The following is a 13,521-nucleotide window of genomic DNA, read 5'->3' on the forward strand; positions in this document are numbered from 1 at the left end:
ACACACCATCTATTTAGCAAATGCCCTTGTTATCAACAGCAGCCTTTTAAACTCACCTGAGCTAACAGGTATGTGAGCTGGTTACTCTGCTGCGCTTAAAATTTCTTTTTTGGTTTGCTACAATGCCTTTTCTGAAACGTTGTCTCCCTCTGCTGGAACACTGACTTCTTTCATTTAATGCCTGCAGACTATAAAAGAGAAACCAACCCAAAAAGTTTGGTTGATTAGTCTGTGGCATTCTTTTAAACTGTTGCTTATGGCGGTCTCTGTGAGCTTCTCAGTGACATTCAGCCATCCAGGTATCCCGCCTGCAGTAGACGGAATGTGGCAATGGAACGCTGGCTGCGCGTGTCATAATAGGCTCTGAGCCTTTATATACCTGCGCACAGCAGCAGCCACCTTCAGTCTGCTGCTGGACAGCCAGCAGCAGCAGCAGCAGGAGAGGTAATTAATCAGCAACCCTCCTGCTAAGGGTAGACAGCTGCTTGTTCCACCCCCCCCCCGCCTTAATTGGTTCTCCTCCCTTCCAACGGTGTTGAGGCGGGTGGGAACAGCCGGGGGTTGAGGGTACTGTGCTAAAAGAGGTGGAGTTATGCAGATCTAAAACGCGTGGATTGCAGCAGCAGCAAGCCGAAAAGTGCAGGCATGTGAGGGATCTAGAGGTTGACAGCATGTCTTCTTAACGGGAGTCCAGGTGGCCATCTCCACAAATGGACTTTTCAGAATCCTTGGGTGGCACCGTAGTCGGAAACCAATTCTGGTTATCGCTTCTCGGCCTTTTGGCTAAGATCAAGTGTAGTATCTGTTCTTATCAGTTTAATATCTGATACGTCCCCTATCTGGGGACCATATATTAAATGGATTTTTAGAACAGGGAGATGGAAAAAGAGCTTGCTCTGTCCACTCCACGCATTGACCTGGTATTGCAGTATCTCCAGGACCGGTGCACCCCTTCTTTAATGCAGTTTCTAAAATCAGAAAGAATTGAATTCAATGCTTTTTGTTCATTTTGCTTGTTTGTCGGATTTTGGGATGGACTCTTTGGCTTTGCTTTTCTTCTCCTCATTGGATTTTTCATGTTAAAAGTTGCAGAAGCCAGATGACAAGCTCATTTTGGTTCAACTTCAGCAACTGTGCATTGCATTGCCATGTAATGTAATGTAATGCAATGCTATTTCTCTAGCTCTCCCTCTATACTTCCTTTTGGATAAACAGACATATTAGGCAAGCATTTTGGAGCTTTCACCTAAATAACTACAGGTGGTGAGATAAGCTGCACAATATAATTGACCTTTCAGTATATTGTTGCACACACACCATCTATTTAGCAAATGCCCTTGTTATCAACAGCAGCCTTTTAAACTCACCTGAGCTAACAGGTATGTGAGCTGGTTACTCTGCTGCGCTTAAAATTTCTTTTTTGGTTTGCTACAATGCCTTTTCTGAAACGTTGTCTCCCTCTGCTGGAACACTGACTTCTTTCATTTAATGCCTGCAGACTATAAAAGAGAAACCAACCCAAAAAGTTTGGTTGATTAGTCTGTGGCATTCTTTTAAACTGTTGCTTATGGCGGTCTCTGTGAGCTTCTCAGTGACATTCAGCCATCCAGGTATCCCGCCTGCAGTAGACGGAATGTGGCAATGGAACGCTGGCTGCGCGTGTCATAATAGGCTCTGAGCCTTTATATACCTGCGCACAGCAGCAGCCACCTTCAGTCTGCTGCTGGACAGCCAGCAGCAGCAGCAGCAGGAGAGGTAATTAATCAGCAACCCTCCTGCTAAGGGTAGACAGCTGCTCGTTCCACCCCCCCCCCGCCTTAATTGGTTCTCCTCCCTTCCAACGGTGTTGAGGCGGGTGGGAACAGCCGGGGGTTGAGGGTACTGTGCTAAAAGAGGTGGAGCTATGCAGATCTAAAACGCGTGGATTGCAGCAGCAGCAAGCCGAAAAGTGCAGGCATGTGAGGGATCTAGAGGTTGACAGCATATCTTCTTAACGGGAGTCCAGGTGGCCATCTCCACAAATGGACTTTTCAGAATCCTTGGGTGGCACCGTAGTCGGAAACCAATTCTGGTTATCGCTTCTCGGCCTTTTGGCTAAGATCAAGTGTAGTATCTGTTCTTATCAGTTTAATATCTGATACGTCCCCTATCTGGGGACCATATATTAAATGGATTTTTAGAACAGGGAGATGGAAAAAGAGCTTGCTCTGTCCACTCCACGCATTGACCTGGTATTGCAGTATCTCCAGGACCGGTGCACCCCTTCTTTAATGCAGTTTCTAAAATCAGAAAGAATTGAATTCAATGCTTTTTGTTCATTTTGCTTGTTTGTCGGATTTTGGGATGGACTCTTTGGCTTTGCTTTTCTTCTCCTCATTGGATTTTTCATGTTAAAAGTTGCAGAAGCCAGATGACAAGCTCATTTTGGTTCAACTTCAGCAACTGTGCATTGCATTGCCATGTAATGTAATGTAATGCAATGCTATCTATCTAGCTCTCCCTCTATACTTCCTTTTGGATAAACAGACATATTAGGCAAGCATTTTGGAGCTTTCACCTAAATAACTACAGGTGGTGAGATAAGCTGCACAATATAATTGACCTTTCAGTATATTGTTGCACACACACCATCTATTTAGCAAATGCCCTTGTTATCAACAGCAGCCTTTTAAACTCACCTGAGCTAACAGGTATGTGAGCTGGTTACTCTGCTGCGCTTAAAATTTCTTTTTTGGTTTGCTACAATGCCTTTTCTGAAACGTTGTCTCCCTCTGCTGGAACACTGACTTCTTTCATTTAATGCCTGCAGACTATAAAAGAGAAACCAACCCAAAAAGTTTGGTTGATTAGTCTGTGGCATTCTTTTAAACTGTTGCTTATGGCGGTCTCTGTGAGCTTCTCAGTGACATTCAGCCATCCAGGTATCCCGCCTGCAGTAGACGGAATGTGGCAATGGAACGCTGGCTGCGCGTGTCATAATAGGCTCTGAGCCTTTATATACCTGCGCACAGCAGCAGCCACCTTCAGTCTGCTGCTGGACAGCCAGCAGCAGCAGCAGCAGGAGAGGTAATTAATCAGCAACCCTCCTGCTAAGGGTAGACAGCTGCTCGTTCCACCCCCCCCCCCGCCTTAATTGGTTCTCCTCCCTTCCAACGGTGTTGAGGCGGGTGGGAACAGCCGGGGGTTGAGGGTACTGTGCTAAAAGAGGTGGAGCTATGCAGATCTAAAACGCGTGGATTGCAGCAGCAGCAAGCCGAAAAGTGCAGGCATGTGAGGGATCTAGAGGTTGACAGCATGTCTTCTTAACGGGAGTCCAGGTGGCCATCTCCACAAATGGACTTTTCAGAATCCTTGGGTGGCACCGTAGTCGGAAACCAATTCTGGTTATCGCTTCTCGGCCTTTTGGCTAAGATCAAGTGTAGTATCTGTTCTTATCAGTTTAATATCTGATACGTCCCCTATCTGGGGACCATATATTAAATGGATTTTTAGAACAGGGAGATGGAAAAAGAGCTTGCTCTGTCCACTCCATGCATTGACCTGGTATTGCAGTATCTCCAGGACCGGTGCACCCCTTCTTTAATGCAGTTTCTAAAATCAGAAAGAATTGAATTCAATGCTTTTTGTTCATTTTGCTTGTTTGTCGGATTTTGGGATGGACTCTTTGGCTTTGCTTTTCTTCTCCTCATTGGATTTTTCATGTTAAAAGTTGCAGAAGCCAGATGACAAGCTCATTTTGGTTCAACTTCAGCAACTGTGCATTGCATTGCCATGTAATGTAATGTAATGCAATCCTATCTATCTAGCTCTCCCTCTATACTTCCTTTTGGATAAACAGACATATTAGGCAAGCATTTTGGAGCTTTCACCTAAATAACTACAGGTGGTGAGATAAGCTGCACAATATAATTGACCTTTCAGTATATTGTTGCACACACACCATCTATTTAGCAAATGCCCTTGTTATCAACAGCAGCCTTTTAAACTCACCTGAGCTAACAGGTATGTGAGCTGGTTACTCTGCTGCGCTTAAAATTTCTTTTTTGGTTTGCTACAATGCCTTTTCTGAAACGTTGTCTCCCTCTGCTGGAACACTGACTTCTTTCATTTAATGCCTGCAGACTATAAAAGAGAAACCAACCCAAAAAGTTTGGTTGATTAGTCTGTGGCATTCTTTTAAACTGTTGCTTATGGCGGTCTCTGTGAGCTTCTCAGTGACATTCAGCCATCCAGGTATCCCGCCTGCAGTAGACGGAATGTGGCAATGGAACGCTGGCTGCGCGTGTCATAATAGGCTCTGAGCCTTTATATACCTGCGCACAGCAGCAGCCACCTTCAGTCTGCTGCTGGACAGCCAGCAGCAGCAGCAGCAGGAGAGGTAATTAATCAGCAACCCTCCTGCTAAGGGTAGACAGCTGCTTGTTCCACCCCCCCCCCCCTTAATTGGTTCTCCTCCCTTCCAACGGTGTTGAGGCGGGTGGGAACAGCCGGGGGTTGAGGGTACTGTGCTAAAAGAGGTGGAGTTATGCAGATCTAAAACGCGTGGATTGCAGCAGCAGCAAGCCGAAAAGTGCAGGCATGTGAGGGATCTAGAGGTTGACAGCATGTCTTCTTAACGGGAGTCCAGGTGGCCATCTCCACAAATGGACTTTTCAGAATCCTTGGGTGGCACCGTAGTCGGAAACCAATTCTGGTTATCGCTTCTCGGCCTTTTGGCTAAGATCAAGTGTAGTATCTGTTCTTATCAGTTTAATATCTGATACGTCCCCTATCTGGGGACCATATATTAAATGGATTTTTAGAACAGGGAGATGGAAAAAGAGCTTGCTCTGTCCACTCCACGCATTGACCTGGTATTGCAGTATCTCCAGGACCGGTGCACCCCTTCTTTAATGCAGTTTCTAAAATCAGAAAGAATTGAATTCAATGCTTTTTGTTCATTTTGCTTGTTTGTCGGATTTTGGGATGGACTCTTTGGCTTTGCTTTTCTTCTCCTCATTGGATTTTTCATGTTAAAAGTTGCAGAAGCCAGATGACAAGCTCATTTTGGTTCAACTTCAGCAACTGTGCATTGCATTGCCATGTAATGTAATGTAATGCAATGCTATCTATCTAGCTCTCCCTCTATACTTCCTTTTGGATAAACAGACATATTAGGCAAGCATTTTGGAGCTTTCACCTAAATAACTACAGGTGGTGAGATAAGCTGCACAATATAATTGACCTTTCAGTATATTGTTGCACACACACCATCTATTTAGCAAATGCCCTTGTTATCAACAGCAGCCTTTTAAACTCACCTGAGCTAACAGGTATGTGAGCTGGTTACTCTGCTGCGCTTAAAATTTCTTTTTTGGTTTGCTACAATGCCTTTTCTGAAACGTTGTCTCCCTCTGCTGGAACACTGACTTCTTTCATTTAATGCCTGCAGACTATAAAAGAGAAACCAACCCAAAAAGTTTGGTTGATTAGTCTGTGGCATTCTTTTAAACTGTTGCTTATGGCGGTCTCTGTGAGCTTCTCAGTGACATTCAGCCATCCAGGTATCCCGCCTGCAGTAGACGGAATGTGGCAATGGAACGCTGGCTGCGCGTGTCATAATAGGCTCTGAGCCTTTATATACCTGCGCACAGCAGCAGCCACCTTCAGTCTGCTGCTGGACAGCCAGCAGCAGCAGCAGCAGGAGAGGTAATTAATCAGCAACCCTCCTGCTAAGGGTAGACAGCTGCTCGTTCCACCCCCCCCCCGCCTTAATTGGTTCTCCTCCCTTCCAACGGTGTTGAGGCGGGTGGGAACAGCCGGGGGTTGAGGGTACTGTGCTAAAAGAGGTGGAGTTATGCAGATCTAAAACGCGTGGATTGCAGCAGCAGCAAGCCGAAAAGTGCAGGCATGTGAGGGATCTAGAGGTTGACAGCATGTCTTCTTAACGGGAGTCCAGGTGGCCATCTCCACAAATGGACTTTTCAGAATCCTTGGGTGGCACCGTAGTCGGAAACCAATTCTGGTTATCGCTTCTCGGCCTTTTGGCTAAGATCAAGTGTAGTATCTGTTCTTATCAGTTTAATATCTGATACGTCCCCTATCTGGGGACCATATATTAAATGGATTTTTAGAACAGGGAGATGGAAAAAGAGCTTGCTCTGTCCACTCCACGCATTGACCTGGTATTGCAGTATCTCCAGGACCGGTGCACCCCTTCTTTAATGCAGTTTCTAAAATCAGAAAGAATTGAATTCAATGCTTTTTGTTCATTTTGCTTGTTTGTCGGATTTTGGGATGGACTCTTTGGCTTTGCTTTTCTTCTCCTCATTGGATTTTTCATGTTAAAAGTTGCAGAAGCCAGATGACAAGCTCATTTTGGTTCAACTTCAGCAACTGTGCATTGCATTGCCATGTAATGTAATGTAATGCAATCCTATCTATCTAGCTCTCCCTCTATACTTCCTTTTGGATAAACAGACATATTAGGCAAGCATTTTGGAGCTTTCACCTAAATAACTACAGGTGGTGAGATAAGCTGCACAATATAATTGACCTTTCAGTATATTGTTGCACACACACCATCTATTTAGCAAATGCCATTGTTATCAACAGCAGCCTTTTAAACTCACCTGAGCTAACAGGTATGTGAGCTGGTTACTCTGCTGCGCTTAAAATTTCTTTTTTGGTTTGCTACAATGCCTTTTCTGAAACGTTGTCTCCCTCTGCTGGAACACTGACTTCTTTCATTTAATGCCTGCAGACTATAAAAGAGAAACCAACCCAAAAAGTTTGGTTGATTAGTCTGTGGCATTCTTTTAAACTGTTGCTTATGGCGGTCTCTGTGAGCTTCTCAGTGACATTCAGCCATCCAGGTATCCCGCCTGCAGTAGACGGAATGTGGCAATGGAACGCTGGCTGCGCGTGTCATAATAGGCTCTGAGCCTTTATATACCTGCGCACAGCAGCAGCCACCTTCAGTCTGCTGCTGGACAGCCAGCAGCAGCAGCAGCAGCAGGAGAGGTAATTAATCAGCAACCCTCCTGCTAAGGGTAGACAGCTGCTCGTTCCACCCCCCCCCCGCCTTAATTGGTTCTCCTCCCTTCCAACGGTGTTGAGGCGGGTGGGAACAGCCGGGGGTTGAGGGTACTGTGCTAAAAGAGGTGGAGTTATGCAGATCTAAAACGCGTGGATTGCAGCAGCAGCAAGCCGAAAAGTGCAGGCATGTGAGGGATCTAGAGGTTGACAGCATGTCTTCTTAACGGGAGTCCAGGTGGCCATCTCCACAAATGGACTTTTCAGAATCCTTGGGTGGCACCGTAGTCGGAAACCAATTCTGGTTATCGCTTCTCGGCCTTTTGGCTAAGATCAAGTGTAGTATCTGTTCTTATCAGTTTAATATCTGATACGTCCCCTATCTGGGGACCATATATTAAATGGATTTTTAGAACAGGGAGATGGAAAAAGAGCTTGCTCTGTCCACTCCACGCATTGACCTGGTATTGCAGTATCTCCAGGACCGATGCACCCCTTCTTTAATGCAGTTTCTAAAATCAGAAAGAATTGAATTCAATGCTTTTTGTTCATTTTGCTTGTTTGTCGGATTTTGGGATGGACTCTTTGGCTTTGCTTTTCTTCTCCTCATTGGATTTTTCATGTTAAAAGTTGCAGAAGCCAGATGACAAGCTCATTTTGGTTCAACTTCAGCAACTGTGCATTGCATTGCCATGTAATGTAATGTAATGCAATGCTATCTATCTAGCTCTCCCTCTATACTTCCTTTTGGATAAACAGACATATTAGGCAAGCATTTTGGAGCTTTCACCTAAATAACTACAGGTGGTGAGATAAGCTGCACAATATAATTGACCTTTCAGTATATTGTTGCACACACACCATCTATTTAGCAAATGCCCTTGTTATCAACAGCAGCCTTTTAAACTCACCTGAGCTAACAGGTATGTGAGCTGGATACTCTGCTGCGCTTAAAATTTCTTTTTTGGTTTGCTACAATGCCTTTTCTGAAACGTTGTCTCCCTCTGCTGGAACACTGACTTCTTTCATTTAATGCCTGCAGACTATAAAAGAGAAACCAACCCAAAAAGTTTGGTTGATTAGTCTGTGGCATTCTTTTAAACTGTTGCTTATGGCGGTCTCTGTGAGCTTCTCAGTGACATTCAGCCATCCAGGTATCCCGCCTGCAGTAGACGGAATGTGGCAATGGAGCGCTGGCTGCGCGTGTCATAATAGGCTCTGAGCCTTTATATACCTGCGCACAGCAGCAGCCACCTTCAGTCTGCTGCTGGACAGCCAGCAGCAGCAGCAGCAGGAGAGGTAATTAATCAGCAACCCTCCTGTTAAGGGTAGACAGCTGCTCGTTCCACCCCCCCCCCCGCCTTAATTGGTTCTCCTCCCTTCCAACGGTGTTGAGGCGGGTGGGAACAGCCGGGGGTTGAGGGTACTGTGCTAAAAGAGGTGGAGTTATGCAGATCTAAAACGCGTGGATTGCAGCAGCAGCAAGCCGAAAAGTGCAGGCATGTGAGGGATCTAGAGGTTGACAGCATGTCTTCTTAACGGGAGTCCAGGTGGCCATCTCCACAAATGGACTTTTCAGAATCCTTGGGTGGCACCGTAGTCGGAAACCAATTCTGGTTATCGCTTCTCGGCCTTTTGGCTAAGATCAAGTGTAGTATCTGTTCTTATCAGTTTAATATCTGATACGTCCCCTATCTGGGGACCATATATTAAATGGATTTTTAGAACAGGGAGATGGAAAAAGTGCTTGCTCTGTCCACTCCACGCATTGACCTGGTATTGCAGTATCTCCAGGACCGGTGCACCCCTTCTTTAATGCAGTTTCTAAAATCAGAAAGAATTGAATTCAATGCTTTTTGTTCATTTTGCTTGTTTGTCGGATTTTGGGATGGACTCTTTGGCTTTGCTTTTCTTCTCCTCATTGGATTTTTCATGTTAAAAGTTGCAGAAGCCAGATGACAAGCTCATTTTGGTTCAACTTCAGCAACTGTGCATTGCATTGCCATGTAATGTAATGTAATGCAATGCTATCTATCTAGCTCTCCCTCTATACTTCCTTTTGGATAAACAGACATATTAGGCAAGCATTTTGGAGCTTTCACCTAAATAACTACAGGTGGTGAGATAAGCTGCACAATATAATTGACCTTTCAGTATATTGTTGCACACACACCATCTATTTAGCAAATGCCCTTGTTATCAACAGCAGCCTTTTAAACTCACCTGAGCTAACAGGTATGTGAGCTGGTTACTCTGCTGCGCTTAAAATTTCTTTTTTGGTTTGCTACAATGCGTTTTCTGAAACGTTGTCTCCCTCTGCTGGAACACTGACTTCTTTCATTTAATGCCTGCAGACTATAAAAGAGAAACCAACCCAAAAAGTTTGGTTGATTAGTCTGTGGCATTCTTTTAAACTGTTGCTTATGGCGGTCTCTGTGAGCTTCTCAGTGACATTCAGCCATCCAGGTATCCCGCCTGCAGTAGACGGAATGTGGCAATGGAACGCTGGCTGCGCGTGTCATAATAGGCTCTGAGCCTTTATATACCTGCGCACAGCAGCAGCCACCTTCAGTCTGCTGCTGGACAGCCAGCAGCAGCAGCAGCAGGAGAGGTAATTAATCAGCAACCCTCCTGCTAAGGGTAGACAGCTGCTCGTTCCACCCCCCCCCCCGCCCCGCCTTAATTGGTTCTCCTCCCTTCCAACGGTGTTGAGGCGGGTGGGAACAGCTGGGGGTTGAGGGTAGTGTGCTAAAAGAGGTGGAGTTATGCAGATCTAAAACGCGTGGATTGCAGCAGCAGCAAGCCGAAAAGTGCAGGCATGTGAGGGATCTAGAGGTTGACAGCATGTCTTCTTAACGGGAGTCCAGGTGGCCATCTCCACAAATGGACTTTTCAGAATCCTTGGGTGGCACCGTAGTCGGAAACCAATTCTGGTTATCGCTTCTCGGCCTTTTGGCTAAGATCAAGTGTAGTATCTGTTCTTATCAGTTTAATATCTGATACGTCCCCTATCTGGGGACCATATATTAAATGGATTTTTAGAACAGGGAGATGGAAAAAGAGCTTGCTCTGTCCACTCCACGCATTGACCTGGTATTGCAGTATCTCCAGGACCGGTGCACCCCTTCTTTAATGCAGTTTCTAAAATCAGAAAGAATTGAATTCAATGCTTTTTGTTCATTTTGCTTGTTTGTCGGATTTTGGGATGGACTCTTTGGCTTTGCTTTTCTTCTCCTCATTGGATTTTTCATGTTAAAAGTTGCAGAAGCCAGATGACAAGCTCATTTTGGTTCAACTTCAGCAACTGTGCATTGCATTGCCATGTAATGTAATGTAATGCAATGCTATCTATCTAGCTCTCCCTCTATACTTCCTTTTGGATAAACAGACATATTAGGCAAGCATTTTGGAGCTTTCACCTAAATAACTACAGGTGGTGAGATAAGCTGCACAATATAATTGACCTTTCAGTATATTGTTGCACACACACCATCTATTTAGCAAATGCCCTTGTTATCAACAGCAGCCTTTTAAACTCACCTGAGCTAACAGGTATGTGAGCTGGTTACTCTGCTGCGCTTAAAATTTCTTTTTTGGTTTGCTACAATGCCTTTTCTGAAACGTTGTCTCCCTCTGCTGGAACACTGACTTCTTTCATTTAATGCCTGCAGACTATAAAAGAGAAACCAACCCAAAAAGTTTGGTTGATTAGTCTGTGGCATTCTTTTAAACTGTTGCTTATGGCGGTCTCTGTGAGCTTCTCAGTGACATTCAGCCATCCAGGTATCCCGCCTGCAGTAGACGGAATGTGGCAATGGAACGCTGGCTGCGCGTGTCATAATAGGCTCTGAGCCTTTATATACCTGCGCACAGCAGCAGCCACCTTCAGTCTGCTGCTGGACAGCCAGCAGCAGCAGCAGCAGGAGAGGTAATTAATCAGCAACCCTCCTGCTAAGGGTAGACAGCTGCTCGTTCCACCCCCCCCCCCGCCTTAATTGGTTCTCCTCCCTTCCAACGGTGTTGAGGCGGGTGGGAACAGCTGGGGGTTGAGGGTACTGTGCTAAAAGAGGTGGAGTTATGCAGATCTAAAACGCGTGGATTGGAGCAGCAGCAAGCCGAAAAGTGCAGGCATGTGAGGGATCTAGAGGTTGACAGCATGTCTTCTTAACGGGAGTCCAGGTGGCCATCTCCACAAATGGACTTTTCAGAATCCTTGGGTGGCACCGTAGTCGGAAACCAATTCTGGTTATCGCTTCTCGGCCTTTTGGCACGATCTATCAGGTTTACCTGTGTGGTCTTGCCTGTGAGGTGCTCTTGGTACCCTTTCTCTCGGCCTGGGGGGATCGTTCCTCTTCGGAGGGACTTAACCCCCCTGCTGCTATTGGGAGGAAGGATTAGTCCGGGAGCAACGGGAAGGGATCCCATGAAGGCTTGCGCTTTTCAGAGAGAAGAGTCGGTACGTTCCTGAGTGAAGGATGCCGGCAACGCTCACATATTCATCGGGTGATGCCCGGATGCGGAACACCGTGAGGATTGAAGTTGGAGCAGCATCGAGGATGGAGAAGAATTTGGACTACATCTGCCATAGGATTCTTCTTGGAGTTCTGGAGTTTCGGCGGGAAGACATATTCTGCTTCCAGGACAACGAGTACAAGGGGACATACACCATCACCTTCAAGAGCCAGGGATGCTGTCAGCAACTCGTACAAAAGGTAAACGAGAAAAACTACTTAGATGAATTGGATGGACTAACCTTTTGTCTCTTGTATGCTTATGACGAGATCCCCATCGTGGTGCATTTCCCGAACCCCTTTGTGGAAGCTGCAGACATCTCGACCTACCTTACCCGCTATTGTGATGATCTGAGATACCTGGGTACTGTGAAGAACGCGGTAGGCTTCTGGTGCGGCAAGAGAAGGTATATGGCCCGTCTAAAGAGGGACCTTAGTGGAGTGGGAGGAATGCTACACCCTCCCTCAACCTTCGTAATCGGTAAGAGCAGAGGCTACTTATTTTATCCTGGAATGCCAGTATGTTGCAGGAACTGTGGACAAATGGGTCATACCCAAACGTCCTGCACGGGCAGGAAAGTAGACCGCTGCAATAATTGCAGCTGTTACGGACATTTAATGAAGGACTGTCCCGCTGGGAGGAAATGTAATCTCTGCGGTGAGGCGGGGCACATGTTCCGAGGATGCCCCAACAGGACCAGGACCAGGACCTACGCAGAAGCTGCATCTTCTGAAGCTGAGCCGATGCGCCCACCGGTCTTCACTGGCAGGCCGGCGTCGGAGGGCGGTTCGAAGGGCGAGAAGGCTGGGATGGAGCAGGGAGCCGGAGGCCCCTCTGGGGCGGCACCTGCATCGAAGTCCCTTAACGATGGGCGGACCTCGCATGGACCGGAGCGGGGGGGTCCTCCTTCTGGGAGGGTATCCTCCGTATCGATGGTTCCCGATACCGATCCTGTTGGGCTGGAGGGTGGTGCCCCTGTGCGGTTGGCTACAGGGGACCACGCAGCGATGGCCTCAGGATCTTCCAGGGCGATTAGCCAGCCAGATGAGGGGGCTTTGCTTCTAGGTGGCGAACATCAGGAAATCTGTGTTGCTGATCTTGTCCTGATGGACCAGTCTCCCCCCATGGAGGAGGTGGAGGAAGAGGAGGACTGCACCAGTGACCTAGTGGAGTCTGCCCCGAAAAAGAGACGGAATGTCGAAGCCCCAGCGTCTCCTGGAATGTGGCTGGGAACCGTGACCTACGAGGGGGCAACCGCCGGCTCACAGAATATCGAGTCGTTTGGGTCCTCTAGCCCGGATGTCCTGGAGCAATTTGATATACAGGGCTTTGAGTCAGGTGTCCTCATGGAAGATCCACCACCCTGACCTATGAATGCCCACATTAAGACTTGTCTCACTGAATGTGAGGTCATTAAAGAGCCCAGTTCGTAGGGCTGCTCTATTCAAGTATTTAGAAACCACTGACTTTGACATATGTTTATTACAGGAATGCGGGATACAACATGCACTAAATTATAATGATATCAAGACAGATTGGAGACTGGGGCCCTCCATCTGGTCTGGCTCCAATGACAACAAGTCAGCGGGGGTGGGCTTCCTCTGTCGTGGGAGAAATATTACTATAAATGCTGTCACAGAAATAGTACCAGGCAGAGTGGTTTTAGTGCATTTTAAATTTAATGGTTTTACCCTACGTGTAATGAATATTTATGCTCCCCCTGATAAGCAAGAGAGAATTAATTTATTTGGGATATTGCCATTGTACTGTACTGGGTCATCTCCCCTGATCGTAGGGGGTGATTTTAATTGTCTTTGTGCTAGTGAACAACGAGCAGGGGGTGACCCTTTACGCAAATTGGATAAGTCATGTCATCTATTGAAAGATTTTATAACTGATTTTAAATTATGCGATGCGTGGAGGTCACTCCTGCCGACGGACCCTGGTTATACGTGGTCCGGAAGAGGGGTGTCCTCCAGGATCGATTTTATTTTC

At 46.5% G+C, this 13,521-nt stretch overlaps 8 non-coding genes across 8 annotated transcripts; all 8 read left to right on the forward strand.

Annotated features, from left to right (window-relative positions):
* The first annotated feature begins 763 nt into the window (after positions 1-763).
* On the forward strand, positions 764-954 carry LOC141230824 (U2 spliceosomal RNA). Its single transcript, XR_012297275.1, has one exon. It is a non-coding gene; the product is annotated as a U2 spliceosomal RNA (small nuclear RNA).
* Positions 955-2,074: 1,120 nt separating this feature from the next.
* On the forward strand, positions 2,075-2,265 carry LOC141230825 (U2 spliceosomal RNA). The gene has a single exon (XR_012297276.1). It is a non-coding gene; the product is annotated as a U2 spliceosomal RNA (small nuclear RNA).
* Positions 2,266-3,386: 1,121 nt separating this feature from the next.
* LOC141230940 (U2 spliceosomal RNA) lies at positions 3,387-3,577 on the forward strand. The gene has a single exon (XR_012297386.1). It is a non-coding gene; the product is annotated as a U2 spliceosomal RNA (small nuclear RNA).
* A 1,119-nt stretch (positions 3,578-4,696) lies between these two features.
* On the forward strand, positions 4,697-4,887 carry LOC141230826 (U2 spliceosomal RNA). The gene has a single exon (XR_012297277.1). It is a non-coding gene; the product is annotated as a U2 spliceosomal RNA (small nuclear RNA).
* A 1,120-nt stretch (positions 4,888-6,007) lies between these two features.
* Positions 6,008-6,198, forward strand: LOC141230827 (U2 spliceosomal RNA). The gene has a single exon (XR_012297278.1). It is a non-coding gene; the product is annotated as a U2 spliceosomal RNA (small nuclear RNA).
* Positions 6,199-7,321: 1,123 nt separating this feature from the next.
* Positions 7,322-7,512, forward strand: LOC141230930 (U2 spliceosomal RNA). Its single transcript, XR_012297377.1, has one exon. It is a non-coding gene; the product is annotated as a U2 spliceosomal RNA (small nuclear RNA).
* Positions 7,513-8,633: 1,121 nt separating this feature from the next.
* On the forward strand, positions 8,634-8,824 carry LOC141230166 (U2 spliceosomal RNA). Its single transcript, XR_012296722.1, has one exon. It is a non-coding gene; the product is annotated as a U2 spliceosomal RNA (small nuclear RNA).
* Positions 8,825-9,950: 1,126 nt separating this feature from the next.
* LOC141230828 (U2 spliceosomal RNA) lies at positions 9,951-10,141 on the forward strand. The gene has a single exon (XR_012297279.1). It is a non-coding gene; the product is annotated as a U2 spliceosomal RNA (small nuclear RNA).
* The last annotated feature ends 3,380 nt before the right edge of the window (positions 10,142-13,521 follow it).

Source organism: Phyllobates terribilis, unplaced genomic scaffold (genome assembly GCF_046119375.1).
Source record: "Phyllobates terribilis strain yellow unplaced genomic scaffold, ASM4611937v1 Scaffold_499__1_contigs__length_1316695, whole genome shotgun sequence".
Lineage (NCBI taxonomy): Eukaryota > Metazoa > Chordata > Amphibia > Anura > Dendrobatidae > Phyllobates > Phyllobates terribilis.